This window comes from Melitaea cinxia, chromosome 26 (genome assembly GCF_905220565.1).
Source record: "Melitaea cinxia chromosome 26, ilMelCinx1.1, whole genome shotgun sequence".
In the NCBI taxonomy this organism is placed as follows: domain Eukaryota; kingdom Metazoa; phylum Arthropoda; class Insecta; order Lepidoptera; family Nymphalidae; genus Melitaea; species Melitaea cinxia.
Genome location: NC_059419.1, coordinates 8,827,147 through 8,853,627, shown reverse-complemented (window position 1 = coordinate 8,853,627; position 26,481 = coordinate 8,827,147). Strand labels below are relative to the sequence as shown.

Genomic DNA, 26,481 nt, shown 5'->3' with positions numbered 1-26,481 from the left:
TTGTTAAATTCCACGCGGACGAAGTCGCGAGCACAGTCACTAATCTAAATAATATTTTAGTGCGTACTTTTCTGAAATTAACGCGGGACAAACCCTGGGGCCAGCTAGTCACTTAATATCTACGTAAACCTGCAGTGGATTAGCGTTTTTTATTTTAAATATATAGACTAGCGCTTGATTGCGATCTAAGATGGTTCGCGCTTGCCTAGAAGATGCCTATTCACTCTGATTTATAATAACGTAGTAGACTTATTTCTATTCTCTAGATAGGAGTATAGGTATTTGCCTAGCGGAAAATATAGGGAAAGATGAATTTTAATTCGTTACTATCAGATAGATACTTTAAAAAAATTTGAGATTAGTTTTATCTTAATTAGATTTACGTCGATCACGATTTAGCCTGTGCATATTAGGTTTCCTCCTCTTTCTCCATGTAGACGAAGGATTGAACCTTAATCCTCCACGCGGTTCCACTGCGATTTAGCGGATATATTACCTAATTCGAATAATGATTGCTATCAGATATATATGATAACGACCGGGACCGACGCTTAACGTGGTCTCCGAGGCGGGGGACCCGCAAGGACAGATATCCAAGCCGGAGAGAAATAATGATATTTGCGTAACTGCAACTATTACAGATATTGATATATTAGTGACACGTGCATATATAAATAATAATTTAACTTCTCTAATAAAATATCCAAAGTTAAAAATATATATTTTATCGTAAAGACTAATATAAACTTTTTAAATCTACATTCGCGACATTTATTGTATCGCAAATATATTATGTTTTGTATGACAGTTCCAAGGTCGTTTCTCCAGCGTAATGTCGTTCAAACCTAAGCCAAGACTGCCGCGCTTAATGTTATCTGTCAACGTCCAATGACGTTTACTATAATATTAAAAATATTCTCTCGCAAATAATAACATGAAAAATAAACCTACTGTACAGAGTATGTATGTATGTACTCTATACATATATGTACAGAGTATATACATACATAATCTGTGCACCTAAATTTTTTTTGGATGACACCAATTAATCAAACAAATAAATGTATACGTAAGGCATGTTTTGAAACGTATAAAAACAACAAAAAGTTCTTATATGTTAACATAAAAGGAAAAATGCTGAAAATACCAGCGCATAGAACCCGCGTCCCTCAGAGAAATCTCAGCGAAAATAACACATGTCGAAACGTGTAAAATAAATGTAATTATAATAAAATATATAAATAAATACTTAGTTGTATGTTACCACGCGGTCGGAATCCGACTAAAACCGACTGGCTAGTCGCAGGTCGCGCTCAACGCCGTGCGGTACCCTCTGGTATTCACATTATCAAATTATAAGTGGGCAGTGTCAAGTGATTTTAGTGTTCTAAAATTAAATTACGGTTTGTGTTTAAAATTCGAAATGGCGGGAGTACGGATTATTAAATTTTTAATTTTTTTCATACATTTTTAACACTACACAAGTATTTGTTTAAATTAATTAAGACTGGTATTGGTGAGCTACGCGACCGCTACGAAGAATACTCGTTGCTACGAAATATCTATACGACTGAATCGTAGCTAGATCGCTGGATCGTTACTGTCGATTGTTTCTAGATCAATTAAAAATTCGTAAAACGATGTGATTTTATAATACACATGTGGGTTAATTAGTTACACAATTTCAATATGACACTAACATTTAAAATAATTACACACCTAGTTAAAGTACAATTTATAAAAGTGCGGTAAATACACAGATATAATTTTAAAAAATAATAATTGTTAAAAAAAGTTTTTATAACCTTTTAAAAAACTATCTGTGGCGAAAAAGTTGCAATTTTTTTGATTAAATATAAAATATGCGATATTTAAAGCTTGATTTCAAATATGTTGGAATGTATAAAATTAATAAAATTTATTTTTAGCGAGTCACAAGTTTGTTCGTCCGTTATATTTATTACGTACTACAAGTGAGCGGTTGTGCTCGTTATTAAAATCATAGTAACTATTTTAGACTTTCGAGCCAAATTTCTTAGCATAATATTAGATTTCAAATTATTTTAATAGCGATCTTCTTAAAAACTTCTTTTAAGTGTAAAGGAGGATTCATTAAAAAATTGTATAAATATGAGCGTTAAGTGATGTTAAATCTTTGTTCCATCATCGTTACCAATTTGTATTGTTTTAAAATATTTCTAAATTATGAGAAATTGCAAAAAGCAAAATACAAGAAGCTTACGCAAAAAAACGCAAAATACTATTTCAATAAAGTATAGAAATTTCCAGCAGTTATGCACAAAGCAGCAAATCATCATATGTTGCATTATACTGTATATTAATTTTCAAAGACTACTAACTGCGTTATATTATCTTTGCAAGGAGTACTAATATTTATAACTTATTCCAGCCAAGGCTTGTTTCTTTTTAAATGATTTCGAAAAAAGGAGGAGGTTCTCAATTCGAACGCATTTTTATGTGTGTGAGTACCTCATAATGTTTTAATGTGTGTACCGATTTTATGATTCTTTATTTAATTTTTACTCAAAAGTTGGTTCTTGTCATGTGGTCTCATTTAAATTTGAGCTAGATCTGACAAGCATTTTTGGATTAATCCTGAATAATTTTTAATGTACTCTACTTGTCGATGTAAATTGAAATCAAAGACTCCTATCTTTTTTTTTAAACAAAACATTATATTACGTAATTTTTAGTACACACGTAGACACGTTGTCTATGAGATTTCTTATGAAGAAATATAGACTATATCCAAAAAAAAAGAAACAATAAATTTGTCAACGGTACATGCCATCGTAATGGTTAGTAGTGATAATAATTTAACACTTCATCTATACTACGAAAAAAATCTTTCATAAAGATAAATGGGAAAGGAAATATATAATAGAGGCTAGGCTTAAATTATATTGCTATGTAAAAAAATGGTACTTTATTCCGCTACATTTCAGTTTATCCTGTACGTGTCAGGATATACATAATTACAAGTAACATATCATTGCCTAAGCTAATTACTTGGCATTTGTCAACAAAATTTCAAATCTTCTAACTGTCAATTCCGAGACGTCAAAGTTTTCATTCAATTCGGTTTATGAAATAATTGTGTTTGCAGGCAAACGAAGAAAAACCGAATTCAATTATATCGACAACGTAGGTAGACGAAAAATTAATCAAGTAAATACGCATTATCAAAGATTACTCCAAAAGTTGTAATCAGATCTCGATGAAATTTAAGTGTGACTACATGATAAACATCGACTTTTGATTAAATTAAAAATCATCAAAATCTGTACGACGAGTAAAAAGTTATGCGGATTTTCGAGAGTTTCCCTCGATTTGTCTAGGATCCCATCATCAGACCCTGGTTTTCTTATCATGGTACCACACCGAGGATATCTCCTTTCCAACAAAAAAAGAATTATCAAAATCGGTTCATAAACGACGGAGTTATCTCCGAACACACATAAAATATATATATAAACGGTCGAATTGAGTAACCTCCTCCATTTTTTGAAGTCGGTTAGTAATATAATTGAAATTTCTCTGCATCAATTTTGAACAATAAGATATTAGCGTTCTTTAACAATCCCTGATTTCTTAAACCACGAAATATCCATTGCACTTAACGAATCTTTGTTTTTACGTAACGAATCATTCAACAATATTTATCATGACTTCAGCCTACCGCAGTCCACTGCTGGACATAGGCCTCCCCAAGTAAGTCCCAGACGTTATGGAGCGAACTCATGTGTTTTGCCCATAGTCACTACGCTGGGCAGGTGGGTTGGTGACCACAGAGCTGGCTTTGTAGCAGTGAAGACGCTGCTGCCCGTCCTCGACCTATGTATTTGAAAGCCAGCAGTTGGATGGTTGTCTTGCCATCGGTGGGCTTTATTAGTTCCAAGATAGTAGTGGAACTGTGTTTTCCCTTATTCGCCTCTTACAACACTCAAGGGAAAAGAGGAGGTGGCTATATTATTTACTGATGTAACCACACAGCACAATAATAATAATAATATAAAAATATTACAGACATGAAATGTCTTACAAAATCAATTTTCACACTACTATGACTAATTATTGTTATAGCTTTGTTGATGGTTAACACAAATGCGTATATCCTGAATGTACCAAGCTTTTCCTGTGTATTTCTCATAAAAACAAACCTTGGGATTAGTTCAGTCGTCGTATATGAAATTCTGAGTAAGTGCTTTTATGTCAGTTACATTATTTAATTATCATAGTTACTGCTGCGTCACCTAATATCGTATCGTGATGTTCTATAGCCTCAAATCAACATTTTTTTAAAGCTTACGGCTCAAATCATTACCGTAGCCTATAAGCACCTGGAACACCAGAAGCTTAGGAAAAGTGTTGCCGACCATGTCCCTAAATCGACACCCCCTATCCATCGAAGAACTGGTCACCTTACTCACCACAGGAGCACAACATTGCTTGAAAGTATTATTTAGCTGTGGTCTTCTGTAAGGTCAAAGTACTTCACTAGTCGTGCTGCTCCAGATTTTGAGCAGAATATTTCATAATGTGCCCGTACCTTCGTTAAAACTTCCATAAACAGGTTATATATAATAATACACTCAGATGTTTTTATATTGAAATTTATATATGCTAATATTTTGTTTTCAATAAATGATTCTTAAATAAAATTATCTTATTAGAACGATTATATAATTAAAAGTATGCTCTAGCAAAAGCGGCTTTACCACTGTTCATTTTGTATCAGCCAAAAAAAAATTGTGCGACTTTATTTGTGCGACGGGATTAAATAAAATGAATATTAATTCATATTAGAATACTAGCTAATCTCGGACTTTTTATTTCTTCGTGATCGATCGTGAATTTATGTCTTCTTGAATATATACATTTTGTTCGATTTCCTTTAGTACAAACCTGTCTTTATAATAAAATACACAAAAATAATTATTCGATTTGGTGCAGTTATTTGGAATTATGCGCATACATACGTTTCGGCGATCCATTTTAATTTATATACTAGCTGACTCGGCAAATGTTGTCTTGCCGCTAAACGCTATTTAAAAATAGGGGTTGATCATAGAGGTTGTATGTATTTTTTAATGTTGTATCATAAGAAAATAAAAAAGAAATAATTTATCTAAAAGTTAAAAAATAATAATTAGGGGTGGACTACCCTTAACATGTCGCGGTGTTTGTAGGTAAACTCCTCCGAAACGGCTTGACCGATTCTCATGAAATTTTGTGTGCATATCGGGTAGGTTTGAGACTCGAATAACATCTATTTTTCATACCCCTAAGTTATAAGGGAGGGGGGGGGGAGCATCATTGGGGCATTTGCGCAACAACGTTTGCGGGGTCAGCTAGTATAATATGTATTTTTTTACTTTCAAGATTCGATTATAGTATAATCTACAAAGCTCGGTTTCATATGACGGCTGCTTCGTTTCCTGTTCGACGCAAGGGGGTGAAGCGCGTTTCGTAGTTTGCTTTTCTACTCTTTTGTTTACGGTAGTTTTCTAACTCGGAAAGTTTTATTATAAAACCGAATAACTGTAGTACAATATGTTGCTCCTTTTTTTTCACACTTCGAAGTCTAGATGAAAATCAAGATTCTTGAAAATAATAAATGTAGTTAAAATAAATGAAGTTAAAAAAACATAGTCATTTGTATCTTGTGTTATAGGTTTTTTAGTTTGATAGCAAAACACTAGAAGTAATCTTATTGTATTCAAATCTTCATTTGACTTTTATTGAATCTAGTTTTGTTTCTCGATATTACATAATTTATAATATGATAATGACTACATTAGTATAAATATAAATAGTTAAGCTATATTTAACAGATAAATTACATTAAACTAAAAAAAAAACCTTAAGTATAATTATATATGTATACATAATATAATAACTAAAAAATATTATTAAAAGGAGTCCCTTTAGGCAAGGTTCCGAAGATACTGGCAGCGTTCCCCCTTTGAATAGCTAGACTAATTCTTTGTCCGAAGTAGCTGCCAGCTCTTCGGTCTCCTGTGACGTCGACTATCCTTTAAAAAAAAAAAAAAATTATAATATTATTTAAAAAATAAAAAATACATTTAAATATATATTTATTGTAGAGTAAAGAATCCTTTGTGTTTTGACCAACGTTTAATTTCAATACCTGTTTTATTCAATACTAGCTGCCCGGACAGACTTCGTTCTGTCAAAAGTTAATATTAATTGTTTTTTAAGTATTAAAACCTTCCGTTGGCCTTAAGGAACATACAAAAAATAAATTAGCCGAATTAATCATAACATTCATTTTTGTTTATACAGAAGTCAGTTTTTTTTTATCTGTGTTATCTGAAATAATATAACCTTTTCAAGTAGCCAAAAAGTATATCAAATAGCATCGATATATTATAATATTTCATATAATTATTTACTGGTCTTACTCAAAAAACAAACGCTAAAATTGATACCTCTCCTTGTAATATTAGTACAGATTATAATTTGAGTAGGTTTGCGGGGCCAGCTGCTCTCAGGCAGGATGTATAAATTTCTACGCGACATTCTTGGCGGCACGCGCTAGGCGGCGATGTACTGCGACCCGATTATTTCTGTGATCGTATCGAAATATTTTCATACTTGTGTCACTTTTGTATGTTTTCACTATTTTAACATATGATAGAATTTAGAAACGTCGGTATTTTTATATGAAATGTTTATAACGAAATGAAAAGTGAAGTACAGATCTGTAGACAATTTGTTTTCAACGTTTTCAGCTTAAAGTTCTGTACAAGTTCTCATATAAAATAATCTGTAAATGTGTACAGCGCTTTTAGTTGGAAATGTAGAAATTGTGATCTGATTATATTTATGATTCAAATTAGTCGAGTCCGTTTCGTGTCGTTTCCGCCGGCAGTCATTGATGTTTTATTTAATACATTTAAATGACTTTTAAAAATATGACGGAGTCTAAAAGACAGTATCGCTCACGTCTTATTGATTTTTCTATATAAGAATAGATGAGATAGTATATGCAAGGTATATGCCTATTCAAATAAAATATAGATTCGACACAATATGCCTCTAATAGTCATGCACCCTATACTCGTAATTTGTTGTCAAAAGAGTCGGAGAAAAATATAATATATTTTTACTCATACCCTCAGGCCGTAGGATTCTTGGAGTGTTGATTTTTAATTCTTAATTACCTCTGTTTTAATAAATAATGAATATAGCGTTTCTGTTAAAAGCATTTTTCATATATTTTTTTTATGTATGTTCGGGGATAACTCCGTTGTTTATGAACTGATTTTGATAATTCTTTTTTTGTTGGAAAGGAGATATCCACGGTATGGTACCAGGATAAGGAAACCAGGATTTGATGATTGGATCCAAGAGAAATCAAGGGGAAACTCTCAAAAATCCGCATAACTTTTTATTGGGTGTACCGATTTTGATGATTTTTAATTTAATCATGTGGTCACATATTAATTTCATCGAGATTTTATTACAACTTTTGGAGTATAATCTTTGATAATGCGTATTTACTTGACTATTTTTTTATCTACCTACGTTGTATTACTTGTCGATATAATTGAAGTCGGTTTTTCTTCGTTTGCCTGCAAACACAATTATATTATGTTACTTTTGTATTTTGATTACGTGTTGAGTTTATCACAAGCGCAATATCAATATGATAATGTCAATATCTATTGCGTAACGAAATTGGTTACGATGTTTAAAAGACGATATAAGTATAACATAAATGGTAAAAATGTAATTTAATTGTTGGTTTGTTAGGTTCGGCAACCCGCTCTTGATGCTCGATGTGTTACAGAGATAAACTTAGATAAGCGTTGATCGTCAGGCGAACTGCAGGCTTATTTTCCATCATAATAGTATAAAAAAGTTTTTATAATTATAAATTGTATTTTTAAAATAATCGTAATAATCTATGCAGTTTTCACGTAACTAAAAAAAGTTGGAATTTTTTTTAAAAGTCTGAATAACAACATGAAACTAATTTAAAATAATTAATTTTCATGATAGTCAAAATAGTGATCAATTATGAGTCACATGTTCCAACTTCTGGAGCATACAGTCTCTTGATGACAAAATCAAGGTTACCTAGACACTTCTAGTCAACAGCATTAATCACTTAGGATACTACAGTATGGAAATCCTAGATGAGTAATAGATATGTTGTGAGGTGTTGGAGCCAAATGGGTCAAGTAAATGTGCGGTAGGAAGTGGAAAGTTGACGAATACGAGGAACGTTCTGGAATTTTAGTAAGTCACTGTTCTCTTATGATATTAAATTTCGCTTATGTTTCTTAAAAAAACAAATTATCCATAACAGTTTCTTTTAAAAAGTAAGCGTTATTATGGATGAAACCGCAAAGAAATAGTATGTTCATAACTTCTACGTCACTAGTTTTATTTCAAAAATATTTATAAAATGTAAAATTACAACTGAATATTTAAAATGAAAATTGCACTAATTTAGCAGTATAAAATAGGTTTTATTATACCCATTAAAAATTTATACAGTGTTTCATACACAATTTCAATTAAGAAAAGTGTATAAAGAAAAAATTTCTTCCAGCTAATCAATTAATAATAACTAGTGGTCAGCTAGTGGTCGAAATTTGACCATAATTAATTTATATGTTTTTTTTTGTTATTTATAATATGTTTGAACATTATAAAGGTTCCGTTGTCGAAAACTATACTTCGATAATAATACACATAATTGTGTTTGCTCGCAAACGAAAAAAAAACCGACTTCAATTACATCGACAAGTAATACAACGTAGATCGACGAAAAAATAGTTAAGCAACTACGCGTTATCAAAGCTTACTCAAAAAGTAGTTATCAGATCTCAATAAAATTAATATGTGACCACATGATAAACATCAGCTTTCGATCAAATTAAAAATTATCAAAATCGGTACAGCCAGTAAAAAGTTATTGCGGATTTTCGAGAGTTTCCCTCGATTTCTCTAGGATCCCATCATCAGATCCTGGTTTCCTTATCATGGTACCAAACTAGTGATATCTCCTTTCCAAAAAAAAAAGAATTATCAAAATCGGTACATCCAGTAGAAAGTTATGCGGTATAATACAACGTAGGTCGACGAAAAAAGCGTCAAGTAAATACGTATTATTAGATATAGCTCGAAAAGTAGTTGTTAGATCTCAAATAAATTTAAATGGGACCAATTGGCACACACCACCTTTCGATTAAAACAAAATTTGTCGAAATCGGTCTACCCGGTCAAAAGTTCTGATGTAACATACATAAAAAAAAATACAGTCGAATTGAGAACCTCCTCCTTTTTTGGAAGTCGGTTAAAAAGAGTATAACGTGTGTGTGCCAAATACATGGTCGTGATGTAATGTTATTTTTTTTAATTAACTTAATGATTTTTTATGCATAGTTAAAAAAAGTATCATCTTTCTGCACTCCTTCTCTATATAATAAGTGTGCGAAATTTCACACTCCTCCGTCCGCGCACTTTTCGTAAAAAGGGGTACACAGTTTCTGCTTCACGTATAATTAATAGTAATTTAAAATATTATAAATTTTTAATAATCAGAATATGTATCCGCAATATGATATATTTAAATAGCAAGACATTAGAGTAAGTAAAATGTTGCTATTCCTGTGTTTGAGATAGTGTTATGTTCATGACCTACTCAGTGAATGTCTAATGATTTCATAACGGATATAAAGTTGACATTTAAATGAATGAGTCTCTTCTTACACTTTTGATGTGTAAAGACTACTTGAGTTTAAGTTTTATTTTTATAATAATAATATTTGATGATGATGAGAGACGATGGCAAGAGACCGGACGGTATGAGTTTGATTCCATGGAAGATGGGCCGGGTGCTGACACGCTGGCCCCTTCCCATCTACATGGAACCAACAACACAGCTGGTGCGGCTTGTGAAGCGGCTGAAAAAAAAAAAAAAGCAGACAAATACAGGGGTCTAGGCTCCGAATATGATTTTGTCCCATTCGGCGTCAATAATATTTTATATATTAAATATTTATTTTCGATCTGGATGTCTGTCCTTGTGAGTCTCACCACCGTTCCTCGGAGAGCACGTAAAGTTGTCGGTCCAGGTTGTTATCAAAGACACTTGACAGCGATTGTTTCTCATAGTCAAGAATATATCTGGATCCAAGAGTTTAGCAGTGTGGTAGATTAAGCTCCGATCCTTCTTTATTATAATTATTATTATTATTCTCCTACATGAAAAAGGAGGTCCAGCATTGGGATGTTAAAGGCTGAATCATTAAACAAATCAATCATATAGCTGACCCGATTTTGTATCGTCTCAAATAATTCAAACACGTGAAATTTAAATAGAAAAAATCTCAATATACCCGACTAGAAAATAAGTCAGGCTCAACTAGATCATTCTGCGTTACATACCTTATCCGGTCCAGGTCGGGCATGCCCGGTCCGATCCTTCCGAGGAAGACGAAAAAATTTCTACTCGGGTAATCGTCCTACTCACTTAGCCGTATAAAATATACTTTATGACCCATTCTCATACTTAACATATATGTATAAATATATTTTAAAAATATATTATAATGAGTTGAGTTCTGTGAAAAGACTGCGACCACAATATGATACGAGATTTGTATACCTTTCAACCCCACAGAAGTTGTTCTGGCTTGCGAATTTTCGAACGTGTAATAATCTATAAGTTTGGTTCTTTCTTCAAACTGTTTACGTATTTTCCTTAATTTCTCATTAAGCACCCTCTACAGAGCGTTAAAATTAAAAAAAAAAAGAACAATATAGGATAAAACCTGGAAGTAACCGAAAACATTAATATGGAAAACCGCACGGCTCCTGTCTTCTGTTAAATGTTAATCTTGTTTTCTGAAATTTTTTGAGTAAAATGTATTCTTTTTTTGAAAATCTTTTAAACCACAATACCAGATTTTATTTCTGTGTAGAATGATTTGAGGGTTATTGACCTCAGGTACTAAATTTTGCTGTCTAAAGCAGAGTACAAAATGCTAGTCTATGTTTTAATGAGTTCCAGTGATATATAAATTCACGATTAGTATCACGAATCCGTTCCAGTTTCCACATTTAAAACGATCTCTGCGCTCGCGCAAAATATTGTGAAATTTATAACGTTTATTATTATCTGCGTAGTTTAATTTGTATGATCTCATTTAAGTTGTTTAGCTTTTCATGTTATTTCCTAATTTCTGTTAGTTTGTTTTCGATAAATTACTTTAAAAAACTAATTTTGTTTATTAATCACACAACAACGAACTTTCAAAGAGATATTTCGTTCGAAGAAATTGATTTTTTCATACCACTATGATGGTAACAAAGCATACTATCCCGGATATGATATCCGCTGATCCTACGTATGATGCCGTAGTCTATGGATGCCTGCAACACCAGAGACCACGCAGGTGCGTTGTTGACTCTAACTCCGCTGCCAACAGAACCAAGCTCTGGCAACGTTACTCACCACAGGAACACAACACTACTTACTACTACAGAAGACCAGATATTTGGCTGCGACCTTCTGTAATATTGAGGTACCTTAATATTGTATTGTCTGCTATATACTTCATATGGTGTTCAATATAGAAGATAAAAATTCTAGCAGTTTAATTTTAGCCTTTTTTCCAATCGTATTTAAATATCGAAACATAAAACACACGTATACATAGCCTACGTATTTTTCTGCATCTCCAGCTACATGTCAAGTGTCATCGTAATCTTTTCAGTAATTTTTATTCGAAAAATAAAATAACAAAACTTGTTTTTCACAAACTTTCGCGTCTATTATCGAAGGAATATTTACGGACTATTGCCACAGTGTAAATTTCAAATCGAATTTTATTCTTAAAATCACATAATAACTACACTAAACTTTGTATTTATATTTGTAAGTACACAAATAAGTGTTTACGCTAGTAAATATTACTTAAATATAGGAACTGTTTATTAACGTCATCTGTTAATTTATTACTATGACCAATTATAAGACATTACTTTGACAGATGTTCCAGTGAAGTGGCAATAATCTTAGTGCTATACAACATACTATTTACTTCTTCTTAAAGCATACCTGACCTTCATTTTTAAATAGTTTAATTTTTTTAGTTATGGATGCCGGTAGAGCAAGCAACTATCCATACAATGATATATAATTTATGATGAGTAATTGTGAGGTTTTTTCTAAAAAGGGAGGCAACCATCTTAGCCTTAGCTATATATGATATTGTAATACTGCGGGCTTACGTTTGTGTTTATGAGACAATTCTGCCGCTTATTATGAAATAGTAGCTGTACCCGCGTTTTTGTCTGTATTTGCTATCTCTATGACATGGCTATAGTACCGTTCCAAACTAAAATACGGTAAAGTATAAATATTGGAATCCATGAAGTTTGAGATTCAAGTTTTGGATTTATCGAATTAAATATATGTTTATACACTTTAAATATACGTCTATTAAAATAGCGATTAGCTGACCTCGACGCCAAGCGCGATGAGCTCAAAGACAGTCCACTCGCCGCCATTCACTATAATTATGAGAGTGGTAAGCTCACTTGCCCACTTTGTGCAAGGGAGTTTACTGCAAAAATCGGCTATATAAGCCATCTCCGTGCGTAGTAGCGCCTAGCCCTGTATGGGGTCGAAGTGGTCGCCATGGCCGAAATTTGGTCGGATACATACAATTAAAATAGGTTTAAAACATGTTTCATAATTGTAATAATTAAAGAAATTAATGGCATCAAAATTTTACAAAAATTGTGAAAAACGGTTACTGCCTTTTACCTAAGCACGGTAGTGTAAGATAATGCACGTGTGCTATCTTAAGATGAGTGGTATGTCTAAAGGTTTCTGTACATTTTGCGTTTTAAGATATTTGGAACTAATATTGAGGATCTTATATTTGAGTAATATTTACTAGTGTAAACAGTTATTTGTGTACTTACAAATGTAAATACAAAGTAGTTCACTATTTTAAGCACCAATGACCATGTACGATTTTATTTTTGTGTTACCCACACATTAGGAATACTAAACATTGTTGAATATCATATCAAAAATTGACCGCTCCAGCGGGGTTCGAACCCGCGTCTCCGACTGACCGTGTCGGCGCTCTAGCCAATTAAGCTAAGGAACGACGTACCCGCTAGATTGAAATTTGTTGTGTTACCCACACATTAGGAATTCTAAATATTTTTGAATATCAGTTTCGCTTAAACCGAATATAAAAATCATCATATCAAAAATTTCGATCTAGCGGGTTCGAACCCCGCTGGAGCGGTCAGTTTTTGATATGATATTCAAAAATGTTTAGAATCACCAATGACCATGTTATATTTACTAGTTATTATTTATAGTACCTTATTTCTGAAAAATAATCGATTAAAATGCCTAGATTAATTCACAACGTACTTTACTAAAAGTTTTTTATATCTTTATGAGATAAATAACGTAACGTCCCTAATAAAAGATAAAAACAAAAACACCCAACGAAAACATATCCTATATAAACTGGTATTAAAAACACACTGTTTACCAACGTGTGCTAAATTAGTAATTGGTGAAAAATACTAATAGATCTCAGTTGTTGAAATACGTACAGCGCGTATTCAACGAAGAATTATTGAAAATTTAAATCTTTCGCGTAGCAGTTATATTCGGAAATGTTTAGAATAATTTACCTTTACAAACAAACAGACTCGCATTAAACTAGTAATTAAAATGTAAGTGAACCGTTTCAGAGAACGTTACTATGAATTATTGTTTTTTTATTTATTTATACATTTTATCTATTCTAAAAACTATTTGCGTTGTGATCCAAACGTTTTGTTATTTGTATAAAGTAATATATAAAGTTTAATACATAAAGTACTAACTTTATGTATTAAACTAATAAATAATATATAAAAAATATAAGGCTTATGTTATTACTGCTGATTTTGGATATTTGTGCTTCTGAGGAAGTGTTAGGAGATTCAGTTCGTAAAATCTTGGTAACGATCGTTACTCTAGGTAGGGAAACAGATTTCCTATATCTTATTGAAGTAAGCTCTAAGCTTTCTCTTATATGGAGAAGACGCATTTGACCAGTCGTCGGATATTTATCGGTTATTTCTGTTCACTTGATGCAACTATATGTACTATAATTATGGAATACAATGCACCAAAATAATATTCTAAAATTTATTCGGAATGTTCGTCAAGCTATGTACTTTGTATTTGTGTTGGGCTCGGTTTTCCGCATTTAGACGCAAAGGTGGTCCATTATGCGTGTTTGTATTTGTGTTTATCTGTTTTTTTATATCTTTACGTATTATCTTCTCAATATATATAAATTACGCGTCACGTTGTTTGTCCGCGGTGGACTCCTAAACTACTTAAACGATTTTAATCAAATTTTCACACCGTGTGCAGTTTGATCCAACTTGTAAGATAGATTATATTTTATTTAGACGTATGTAATTATTATATTTAAGAAAAAAAATAAGGCGATTCTAAGTTCGCCAGGTCAGCTGGTAAAATACATTTCTCATGACAAACATTTGTATTGGCCGTATAGAAGTTCGTCGTGGTCTTGGCGTTTGTGCGTGTGTACGAGTATTGTGCACGTATTTGAACCCCCGTAGATCCTAATCGAAACTCCTACTGCGGGCCGTTGACTGTGAAGCATTTATTTATGTCTTAATATGCATACAACGCTTCATGTAGGAGAAGGATCGTTAAGTAACGTTACTCATAGTAGGGAATATATCCGCCAACCCGCATTGGAGCAGCGTGGTGGATTAAGCTCTGATCCTTCTCCTACATGGGGAAAGAGGCCTATGCCCAGTTGTGGGATATTACAGGCTGAAGCGAAGCGTATGAGTAACGATCGCTATCAGGTGTACATGATAACAACCGGGACCGACGACTTAACGTGCTCTCCGAGGCGCGATGGGGAGACCCACAAGGACTGCACAAACACCCAGACCACGGCAAACACCTGTATGGCCAATACAAATGTTTGTTATGTGCGTGGATCGAACCCGCAACCGCCAGCACAACATATATGCATACAAGTAATAAGTATATTTTTAATATTTTGGTTTCTTCTTATTCGACATTTTATTTTCTTTGCTGATAGTTAAAAGGTTTCATATCATATCAAGGTCGTCTTTGTTTATACTAAAATATATAAATATATACTAAGTTTTTGTATTTATGTATAGATGTCGTAATACACATGACACCCGACCGTGACACGTCGTGAAGTTTTATGGTGTTTGTAGATTTTAAACGTTGACATTTGTAAAAACTATTAACCTATATTATTCAAAAATACTGGCTGTTTTACATAATTTAACTGTTGTTGTTTAGTTCATAATAATTTTTTAAATAAAAGTATGTAGTAATGCGTGGCGATTAAATTTTTTAGAGTGATCATATTAAAAAAATTGAATATAAGAAATAGAAATGTACTGCTTCTTTAGACAATGAAATTAATAAATAATAAATAGTAATAAATAATAAATATCTACACAATACAAACACGGTCGGTCGTCTGTTCCTAAAGTAAGCGACTTAATGCTTGTGTTATAAGTAACAGCTGACTAGTATTGCTACATTTTTTTTCGATAAACATACTTATAAATAATACATATACAAATATATAAAGAAATATATATATATATACTACAGCCAATCTGGCTGGGAATCGAACCCACAACCCCCGGAGCAGAAAGCAGGGTCACTATAAACTGCACCAATTGGCTTTTACGAAAAAAAGTAAATGGGGGTTAAGGATATGAAAAGAAAGGGTTGCAGTGACTCCTGGCTTTCTTTCTTACCTTACGAAACTTAAAATTATTATTTTTTTAAATATGAAAAACAAAAATCACAAAAAACGTCTAGGAACTATCTCTTCTTTCTATGTTCGGCACCTTTAAACAAAGAAGTTACTAAAAAAAACGTGATTCAAAAGAATATAAAATTTATGAACTATGTAAACATAGATTTTATTTTAAGTGTCCAATCGCGTGTAACAAATTGGCGTGACGAAATTCGAATGTTATCGAAATAGCTGTGAAAAAATGCGATTTTATTACATTGACGTGAAATATTTGAAAATCGTCGCTTTTTTTTGTCAAATAACTTCACATAGCGAGAGTGACATGTTTACTCGCAAAAAAATGACAGAAATTTTAACGAACACGTGTGTTTTTTCCAACGCGTATTAATAGTGTGTGATTTTTTAAGGACAGCAAGGTTCACTTAACGTCTAATAATTCCTAGTAATTATTTTCGATTCAAATCTAACTTGATTTATTATTGATATGTGGCACATCAGGATCAAAGTCTGGAGCAGCCCGACTGAGCACATAACTCAACTTACAGAAGATCACAGCTAAATAATACTACTCTCCAGAGATCTAGCTCCAGAGGAGCTCAACTTCTGGGGACGCTTTCGATGCTTCTGGTGGTGTAAGCGCCTATATGTTACATTAACTGTGCACCATCAGAAAAACTGAACGCCATTGTAATGTATAATTAATTTAATGTAATAAATATTTTCTCGATATTGATGAAAAAAACAACTTAACACGTGGTTCAATAAGTCCCGAGACTAAGTACGGTCTAAAAGAGCTCTAAAAGGTCTCCAAGAGCGATACAGCCCCTCCAACGCTTTTCTAACTTTTCTATCCCATGTGTGTAGAACGATTTGTCTTTGGCTTCAAAATAAGCCTCCGTTGCTGCAATAACTTCACTATTTGAGTCAAATTTCTTACCCTGAAGCATTTTTTTGAGGTCTGCAAATAGCCAGTAATCGCTGGGGGCCAAGTCTGGCGAATAAGGGGTATGAGGAAGCAATTCGAAGCCCAGTTCGTTAATTTTGGCCATCGTTCTCACGGACTTGTGACAAGGCGCGTTGTCCTGGTGAAACACCACTTTCTTTTTGTTCATGTGAGGCCGTTTATCCGCAATTTCGTACTTCAATCGCTCCAATAAGCACATGTATTAGTCACTATTTATATTTTGCCCCTTTTCAAGGTAGTCGATGAAAAGTATTCCATGCGCATCCCAAAATATAGACGCCATAACCTTACCGGCCGATTTCTGAGTCTTTGGACGCTTCAGGCGGCTTTCACCAGCCGCTCTCCACTCCGCTGCCTGCCGATTGGATTCCGGAGTGAAATGGTATATCCAGGTTTCATCCATTGTTACATACCGACGTAAAAAATCCTTTTTATTATGATTCATCAGCGCCAAACATCGCTCTGAATCATTGATACGTTGTTCCTTTTGATTAGTTGTAAGCAAACGCGGCACCCACTTAGAAAAAAGCTTTTTCATGGCCAAATTTTTATGTAAAATAGTGAAAACACTACCAGCTGAAATCTTCACTATCTCGGCTATCCCTCGCACTTTTACCTTCCGATCTTCCAATACGATTTTGAGGACTTGGTTAATATTTTGTTGAGTCACTGCTTCATTTGGACGACCTGAGCGTTCCCCATCATTGGTGTCCATGCGACCGCGTTTGAAGTCGGCATACCACCGACAAATGGTTGCTTTAGAGGGAGCTGATCCTGCATAACATTTTATAAGCCATTGCTGTGCTTCAACGGTATTTTTTCCCATTAAAAAACAATGTTTTATCAACACGCGAAACTCGTTTTTTTCCATTGTATCGAAATTACAACCGTAGTGTCACTTAAATGTTTCAAAATCAATAATTTTATTGTTCCATTTTTAAAAATTTGACACATATTCTTGTATTGATAGCCAGTACTTTTTAAAAATCAAAAGAGTTTTTAATATATGCGCCATTTCCAGGTTAGTCTCGGGACTTATTGAACGATCTAGTAAGTAATGAAAGAAAGTTTTTAGTTAGGAAACGAAACTCATATAAAAATCAACTTTACAATGATGAAAGTTTAGAGAAATGATTTCAATGTGTGGTAGTTACTTTATGTGTAAAACATGACTAGCCAAACAAATTTAGTCAATCTTCATATTTTTGTGGCCTAATTAATATGTCGGATTCTCAATAATATTTTTACAAACGTTATAGAAACAAATCAGATTGACGTGTTTGAGTTGACTTATATATTAAAAGTTAGGTTATCTGGGTGAGACAATAACGTGGATGTGTAGGCTTGAACTGAATCCCACAGCTGGGAATCCCTGATGTCCGTGTATGGAAAGCATTATTGTTATCATGGTTCAATAGCATCAACCGGGACCAACATGGTCCGACGGTGTTACGGCTACAAACAGATTCATTGTGATGGTAAAAATGTTTTATCAAAATGTTATATGTTTGTGCGTCAGAATATAATACAGTTTCAAGGCCTAAAACTCTTCGTTAACAATCTATTTATTTATTACTTACAGGTATATAATTATAGTATTCTAATATCACTAATTGATTCGAGTATGTTTGTCCTAAGAACTCTATGCGTACCATAATATACCAGGCACTAAGATGAGGTAGCTTGTACTGATTTTACCATTATTCAAATATTTTTTCGCGCTTACTATGAATCTATTTTCATATAAGGCCCTCGGTATGAAAAAAATATGATGAGTAAAATCTACTGAACGAATGACCTCGTTACGTTTTTGTGCATCCTCTATCAGAACCTAAGCTCCGATAGATGGCGTTGTTTGATTCGTTTATTTACCATTTGATATGCTATTAACCTTTTTCTTAGACTAGTAAGTCTTTTTTGTGCCTATTTAGACAGTCGATCTGAAGGAGTAAACTCCAGTCGTACGTCGCGTATCGGAGCTGACACACACACTTTTTGTTAGTATTTCTAACTCACGCCCTATATTAATTATTTGTATTAAGGTCAAAAAAAAAAAAACGGAGTCAGGCAAAGTCGCAGTAAAGTATGTTTTGGTTGTGTTATAATGTTCTAAATTTTAAACATATTTTGACTAAGCATAAGCATGATTTTGTAAGATTAATGTGAAAATTTTATTAAATATAGGACAAGCTGTAAGATTTATTTGCTATTTTAATAATTCTGTCATTCCCAAAATTGTTGTGTCTAGATTCGTTCTTGTCGTAATTTGTCTCGACAAATGTTCTGTTGTCTTTGATTCTTTAAATCATTATTACAAATATGAAATATTAACTTCACGCTTTATTAATAAACTTGAAAATTTATTGATATATGTTTTCAATAAACTGTTATAATATTTAAAAATTTAAATCAAGTTCCGAGCGCCGTCACCAATTCGGATAATTCTTTTTTTGTATTAGTTATTATCGTGACATTTTTTTAATAGTAAAATTATTAAAGAAAGGGTGCTCTAAGTTTGCTAGGTCAGCTAAGTCAATAAAGTTATGTTTTACTCTGAGATGTTTATAATATATTTATATTTTTTTCTTTATTGAAATTGAATTGTCTTTTCAATGGGTCACAGAATTTTTCGTTACATTAATATCACATTATTCAATATACACTATTACTAAAGGGGCTCAAATTATGCATAGTTAGCGCGTTTTTCTCGAACTGTATGATTAATGAACAATTCTAAAATTATGTCTAGACACACAAATAATACAACCATCTTCCTTTTGTTTAAATTTTATTTAATAAAAAATTATACACGTACATTGTTGACAGAGTAAAAATTTAAAACAGACGTTTCAAGTCGGAAATATCAAAGAGTTTGTACCGTTAGGATCGTAAAAAACGAATAAATTGATTTCTTTTGATATTCGTTGGAGATATTAAGTGTATCTGGCCGTCACGCGTCGTTACTGAAACACTTGTGTTTACTACAAATCATTCTAGTTCATTTAGAGTGTAACATTGATTTATTATTATAATGTGGAGTATGTATATTCTTTATGTTTTCTGAGAAATATATATGAAGCGAACTACATACCTTTGTAAATATTTATATATTTAATGGTTCTGGTAAGCCTGTGTAGCGTCTTTTATTCTTTATATCTATCACAAAAGTAAGCTAAAAAAAGATAAGAAAACAATAAAAAAATGTTAACGTTCAAAATATGGAGCAGCCCAACTGGAACAGTGCCTCAACCTTACAGAAGATAGCAAGGAAATAATACTGCTTTCAAGTGTTCCTGGAGGGTTGCATAACAAGACCTTAAATAATCTGCTACTTTCCAGTAAGAACAGATGATCTTACGAGTTTTTTTTAAACGAAAACAGCAATGTTCATCAGCATAGAGACAAATAACTGATCGATCGACTAATTCAGCCTGTAAAATACTAATTGAAGTAGGGCACAGCAGGAAATATCCTGTTCAAAATCTGGAGCAGCCCGATTGGGGTAGTACCTCGACCTTACAGAACATGACAGCTAAATAATATCTACTGCTTTCAAGCAGTGTTGTGTTCCTATGGTGAGTAAGGTGACTAAAGCTTCTTGGAAGGATTAGAAGTAGGATCAGCAACGCCCTTGCGACGCTTCTGGTGTTGCAGGTGTCTATAGTCTACGGTAATCGCCACCCATTAGGTGAGCCGTACGCTTGTTGTAAAAATATCCCACTGCTGAGCATAGGCCTCTTTCTCCTGGTAGGAGAAGGATTGAAGCTTAATTCAGCATGCTGCTCCACTGTGGGTAGGCGGGTATGTTCTCAACTATGACTAACAATAACGACTGAGAGGCATAGACCCACAAGGCCAGTCATCCAAAATGGAAAGAAATATTTGTACAAATACAAATATCCATCGCTAGCGGGAATCGAACCCGCAAACCGGTGTTTTAGGTGACCACTCGCACCACTATTCCAGAGCGGTTGTTACTAACTGAACTGTACTGAAATTGATTGTTGTTGTCACACTGATGAGCGACCTTTTCTCTACTACCAAAAGATGAGTTGAGGCTTAATGCACCACTTCGCTTCACTGGTTTTGTGGGTGATTTCCTTATCACGAGTAACATTATCCGTTGCATGGAGGAAACACTAACACAGACAAGGAAACACCCAGAACAGAATCAAATATTTGAATAAATATAAATATCCTGTTTGGGCGGATATCAAACACATGACCATCGGTTTAATGGATGTTTCGTCATTACACCCGACAAATCAATTTTTCTTCATAAACAAATCAATTTATAATGTTTGTTTATAAATTAGATTAATATATATCTGGGTCATAGTACATTTAGGATATGATGAATTTTTATTGAAATATGTCACAACAAGGATTAATTTGTTCAGATTATGGAACAACTCGCCTGGCAAAGTATTTCAACCTTACAGAGGTTTACAGTCAAATGCTGCTTTCAAGTAATGTTGTATTCCAGTGGTGAGTCACGCAACTAGAGTTCTGGGGGATGGAAAAGGGTTAGGGTCGGCAAAGCGCTGTTATGCTACTGGTTCTGTCGTCCATCGGTATCGGCATCGGTGTCGGCATCGGTATCCTTATACCATCAAGCGGGCTGTGCGTTTGATTCCCACCATTGTAGTAGAAAAGAGATCTAAATTCTTATTGAAAGAGTTTACCTGGTACTTAAGCTACGGATAGGTTTTGTCAATAGGAAAATACCTGTTTCACCCCAGTCAATGAACTATAAGTTTAGTATTCGAAGTTTACCATTAGAAATATCTGAGAGAAAGTGGACATTTATTTATTTATTACTACTTTTTTTGCACAATTAATTAAATAATTGTACAAAAGGCGGGCTTAATACTAAAAGCATTCTCTACCAGCCAACCTTAAGACGTACAAGAGCGAACGTTTGTAGGTGTGCAGAATTGAGTATTAGTAAAATTCACATTAAGAGAAAAAATGAGAAAAGAAAAAAAGAGAAAGGGAAGAAAATTAAGGTAACGTTAGTGAGAATCGTTCGTTATATTATACACACGAGCAAATAATTCATAAACATACTATACAGATACATACATACATACATAGATAAACAGATACAAACATACATACTTACATACATACATACTTACGTAATACTTAATACTTAATAAGTTGACGACAATAATCAAAACACAATTATACAATTTATTATTGACATTGTAGGCGAAAAAAATAAATTCAACTTTTATCATTTATTAATCAGATAAATTAATTAGGGGTCGGTGAAAGAGGCCCTTTAGTGTAGTCAGAAATATTAAATATTAAGCGATATAATTAAGCAGTCGAGTGTGCGACGTTGATTGACGCTGACGGTAATTATCTATTTGGAATGTTGCCTACCAAAGCGAATGAATTGATCCTGATAAAATTTAGTGGTATTATTTTAATGACACATAATATTATTGTTTTACATTGCATATTTATTTTATGCCACTACTAGCTTAACCAATGAACTTTGTACATATATATATATTTTACGATATATAGTTTTTTTTTTCCAATTTTCTTTCATAAAAACCTCGTCCTGATAACAGAGAACTACCTAAGTTGGTACAGTCGTCTGGTCTTTCGGTGATTAATTTTATTAGGAAGGGCACAGCAGGAAATTCCCTGCTCAAAATATGGAGCAGCCCGACTGGGGTAGTACCTCGACCTTACAGAAGATCACAGTTAAATAGTATTGCTTATGTTTCTGTTGGTGAGTAAGGTGATCAGAGCTCCTCGCAGGAATAGGGGATAGGGTCAGCAACGCGCTTGTGATGCTTCTGGTGTTGCAGGCGTCTATAAGCTACAGTCCCTTACCGTACCGGTGAGCCGTACGCTTGTCTGCCGACCCAGTTATATACAAAATAATTGTGTTTGCTCACAAACGAAAAAAAAAACTGACTTCAATTTCATCTACGAGTAATAACAACGTAGATCGACGAAAAAATAGTCAAGTAACTACGCGTTATCAAAGATTACTCAAAAAGTAGTTATCAGATCTTGATAAAATTTATATGTGACCACTTGATAAACATCAGCTTTCGATTAAATTAAAAATTATCAAAACCGGTACACCCAGTAAAAAGTTATTGCAGATTTTCGAGAGTTTCCCTCGATTTCTCTGGGATCCCATCATCAAATCCTGGTTTTCTTATCACGATACCAAACTAAGGTTATTCCCTTTCCAACAAAAAAAGAATTATCAAAATCGGTACATACAGTAGAAAGTTATGCGGTATAATACAACGTAGGTCGACGAAAAAAGCGTCAAGTAAAAACGTATTATTAGATATAACTCGAAAAGTAGTTGTTAGATCTCAAATAAATTTAAATAGGACCAATTGACACACACCACCTTTCGATTAAAAAAAAATTGTCGAAATCGGTCCACCCGGTCAAAAGTTCTGATGTAACGTACGTAAAAAAAAAAAATACAGTCGAATTGAGAACCTCCTCCTTTTTTGGAAGTCGGTTAAAAATTCGAGATGGTAACAACTGCTCTGGTGTCGAGGTGCGTGCGCCATGTATGCGCCTAAACATCAACGGTTTGCGTGTTCGATTCCGCTCTGAATGAATATTTTTATTTTTCCACTTTTAATGTTTGTTCGGTTTAATGTTGTATTTATTTGTTTTTTTTTTAATTTTTTTTATTACGGAATTGACTGTAAATGCTATAAGATACTTGTTGTTATATTTATTAGTTTATTATATTATATTATTCTAACGTATATATGTATTGCTTGCAAGTATTAATGTGTAGATACTTGTATGTAAGTTTATTATATTATAGCTGCACCACCTACCCAATCATCAAATAAATAATACTCAATCCTATTTCGGGTTGTCTGGAAGAAATGGCTAACTAGCCATAAGATCGCCTCTTGTACTACATATTCTTAAGTTTTCTGTATTATTATTATTTTCTATTTGCATATTATGGTGTACAATAAAGAGTAAATAAATAAATATATTCGCTAATCCGCAGTGGAATAGCATGGTGGATTAAGCTCTGATCCTTCTACTAAACGGAGAAATAGCAATATGCCCAGTAGTAGGATATTACAGGCTTAACCTTATCTAGATGGTTGTAAGCAAGCGTAGGTTACGCGTGATGATAAACGGTCACCGTAACCTTTAAGCGCCTGCATCACACAGTGTCACAAGCGTATTATCTACATCAGGGGTGTGAAACTCGATTTTGCAGAGGGCCATATTAAATTTAGAATGTGTAGGCGGGCCAGATTCAAATTAATAAAAAATGTTGTTTGCGCATTTTAAAACTTCCGTAGAGGAATCGAGTGAAGTCATGATTCTTCTTTGTATGACACATTGCGATCTTGGGCCTTATCTATGACGTCCCTGATCTACACTATACATCTCTGTAAGCTATAATATAGAGGATCTCAGCACTATTTTAAAGCAGTATTCATTGACTGTGCTATTTTGTAAGGTTTACGAGTAGTTACTCGCTCAGTCTGTCCGCTCTAGACTTTAAGCAAGATTTTTCTTGCTAAATTTTACCTTATTTTAGTTAAAGTTTCGGATAGGAATTAAGTTTAGAAATATTTTTATGCAAACTTTAAGATATGTGCCTATTAAGACACTAAATAATGTATTTTAATAAAAATAATCTACAACCAATATACATTTTATTCGCAGATTTTCAATTTTAATAACGACAAAATCATATTTCAATCGTCAAATAATTTTACATGCTATAAATTGGCGATACATCGTTTCCTAGATTTGTTGACACGGCGCGATCGTCAGACTGTCAAAGAGCGGAAACCTCGACTGAAATAACCGTAATATTGCATGCATTATGTGACAAACCTGTAAGGTCAGGTTTATGTAACGTTAAATGTATAACTATCTAATTCGCGTGGTTCCACCTGTATGACGTTCCATTGCTCTCGAATTTTAGTGCAGTCTTTGAGATCTTATGTTGCTTTTGATATTTAGTTTATTAAAAAAAAAATGGTTCAATAATTTTTTATATCGAAGAGTCTTGACAATCATAATAAAGTTGCTTTTTCGTGATTTTTTTTTTATTCGCGTGAATCTATATTAGATTATAATTTCTTCATTATAATTTCGTACTAAAAATCAATTGAAACGTGTTTCGTGGATAATTTTATGATTTTTAAGTCAATGAAACACGATATTGACTTTTGAAAATGATTTTATCCGTAAAGAATAATAAAATTAATTAATTATATTATAGTTTTTACCTAAATAAGATTCTAAATTTGAATTTGAATTAATTAGAAAAAAAAAAACGTTGCAAACCGCTCTCAATAGTTACTCTTTTAATTCTGCAATAAACCTAATTTTCTTATTTTTTTTATTTAATTATAAAATCATTATAAAATCTACACGTAAATACATACATAATACTCTAACATTATACCCACACATCTATATAATAAACTAAAATCTATATAATAAACTTTATATATACAAAAAAAAACCAATGATGAAAAATGTATCAAAAATGTACGACCTTCTTCACAGTATAATACAAAAATTATCTAAATTGCTTACACACTTAGCCCTTAATCTTGAATATTTATAAAATGGGTCTGAAGAAAGGAATGCCATTTGGTATTTAGGTTATAATACATTAAAAAAACACCAAAATCTTTTAAAAATACCTGCGCCATGTAACGCCGTCTTAACATAATACTGGAGGCGCATCCACTACGCTGCCAACTATTTTTATGATTTTTAATGTCAAAACTTACACATAAACACCGCATTTTATATATTTTATAAATAAAAGTTATATATTGCAATGTGATTGGGTGATATTCGACGTCACTTTAAAATAATGTATCTCCATGGTATGTTCCTAATTGATAATTATCTTGTCGAAATGTTCAGGACTCAAATAAATGGTACAGTGAAGTACTATGAATGATGTTGGACGTTTTCATCGACTCCATTTCACATTCTAGTGAAAACATCGAAAATCGTAATGTTAAAATGGTCCAAAGCGAACATAAATTAATTGAACTTCAACTAAAATACACGTGACGAATATAATTTACCGCTAAACTTCGTTCTAGCTTCAAAATAATTTTATATAATATTATTTCGGGAATTCTGCTGTTTATTTGTGCTGCTATTAACAATGCTGTTTAAATTTGGAACGCATCTTTTTTTTAAATGTTTTGTATAAAAGAAAAACATACATTTTTAACAGTTTTTCGTCTCCGCATTTTAATTTTTCCAAACTATTTTTACAAATTATAAATATTTAATCCGTCTAGTAAATAAATAAGATTATTGTGAATCTAATTTGTGGTTTAGTTATATAAACGCAAATACAAAAAAAAAAACATTCAAATAATAAAAAAACGTCTATTAAAAAAATTAAGTGTTACAGAGCACTAACAACAGAACACACACAAAATTAAACATGTCAAAAATATAAAAAAACCATACACCACACAACACAATATAAAATAAGTTTTCAATTTGAAGAGTTGCGAGGATTTTAATTCCTAAATGGCGTTTATGTCTGGTCTCTGGAATTCGATCGTCGGGTGCAACGATAAGGAAGACGACTGGAACGACGTGTCCGTCTTCTATTTTGATAAAAAA

At 32.9% G+C, this 26,481-nt stretch overlaps 1 long non-coding RNA gene across 1 annotated transcript; it reads left to right on the top strand.

The window, feature by feature from the left end:
- Positions 1 to 1,254: 1,254 nt before the first annotated feature.
- LOC123666567 lies at positions 1,255 to 26,316 on the top strand. The gene is made up of 2 exons (XR_006745277.1): positions 1,255 to 1,403; positions 26,264 to 26,316. It is a non-coding gene; the product is annotated as an uncharacterized LOC123666567 (long non-coding RNA).
- The last annotated feature ends 165 nt before the right edge of the window (positions 26,317 to 26,481 follow it).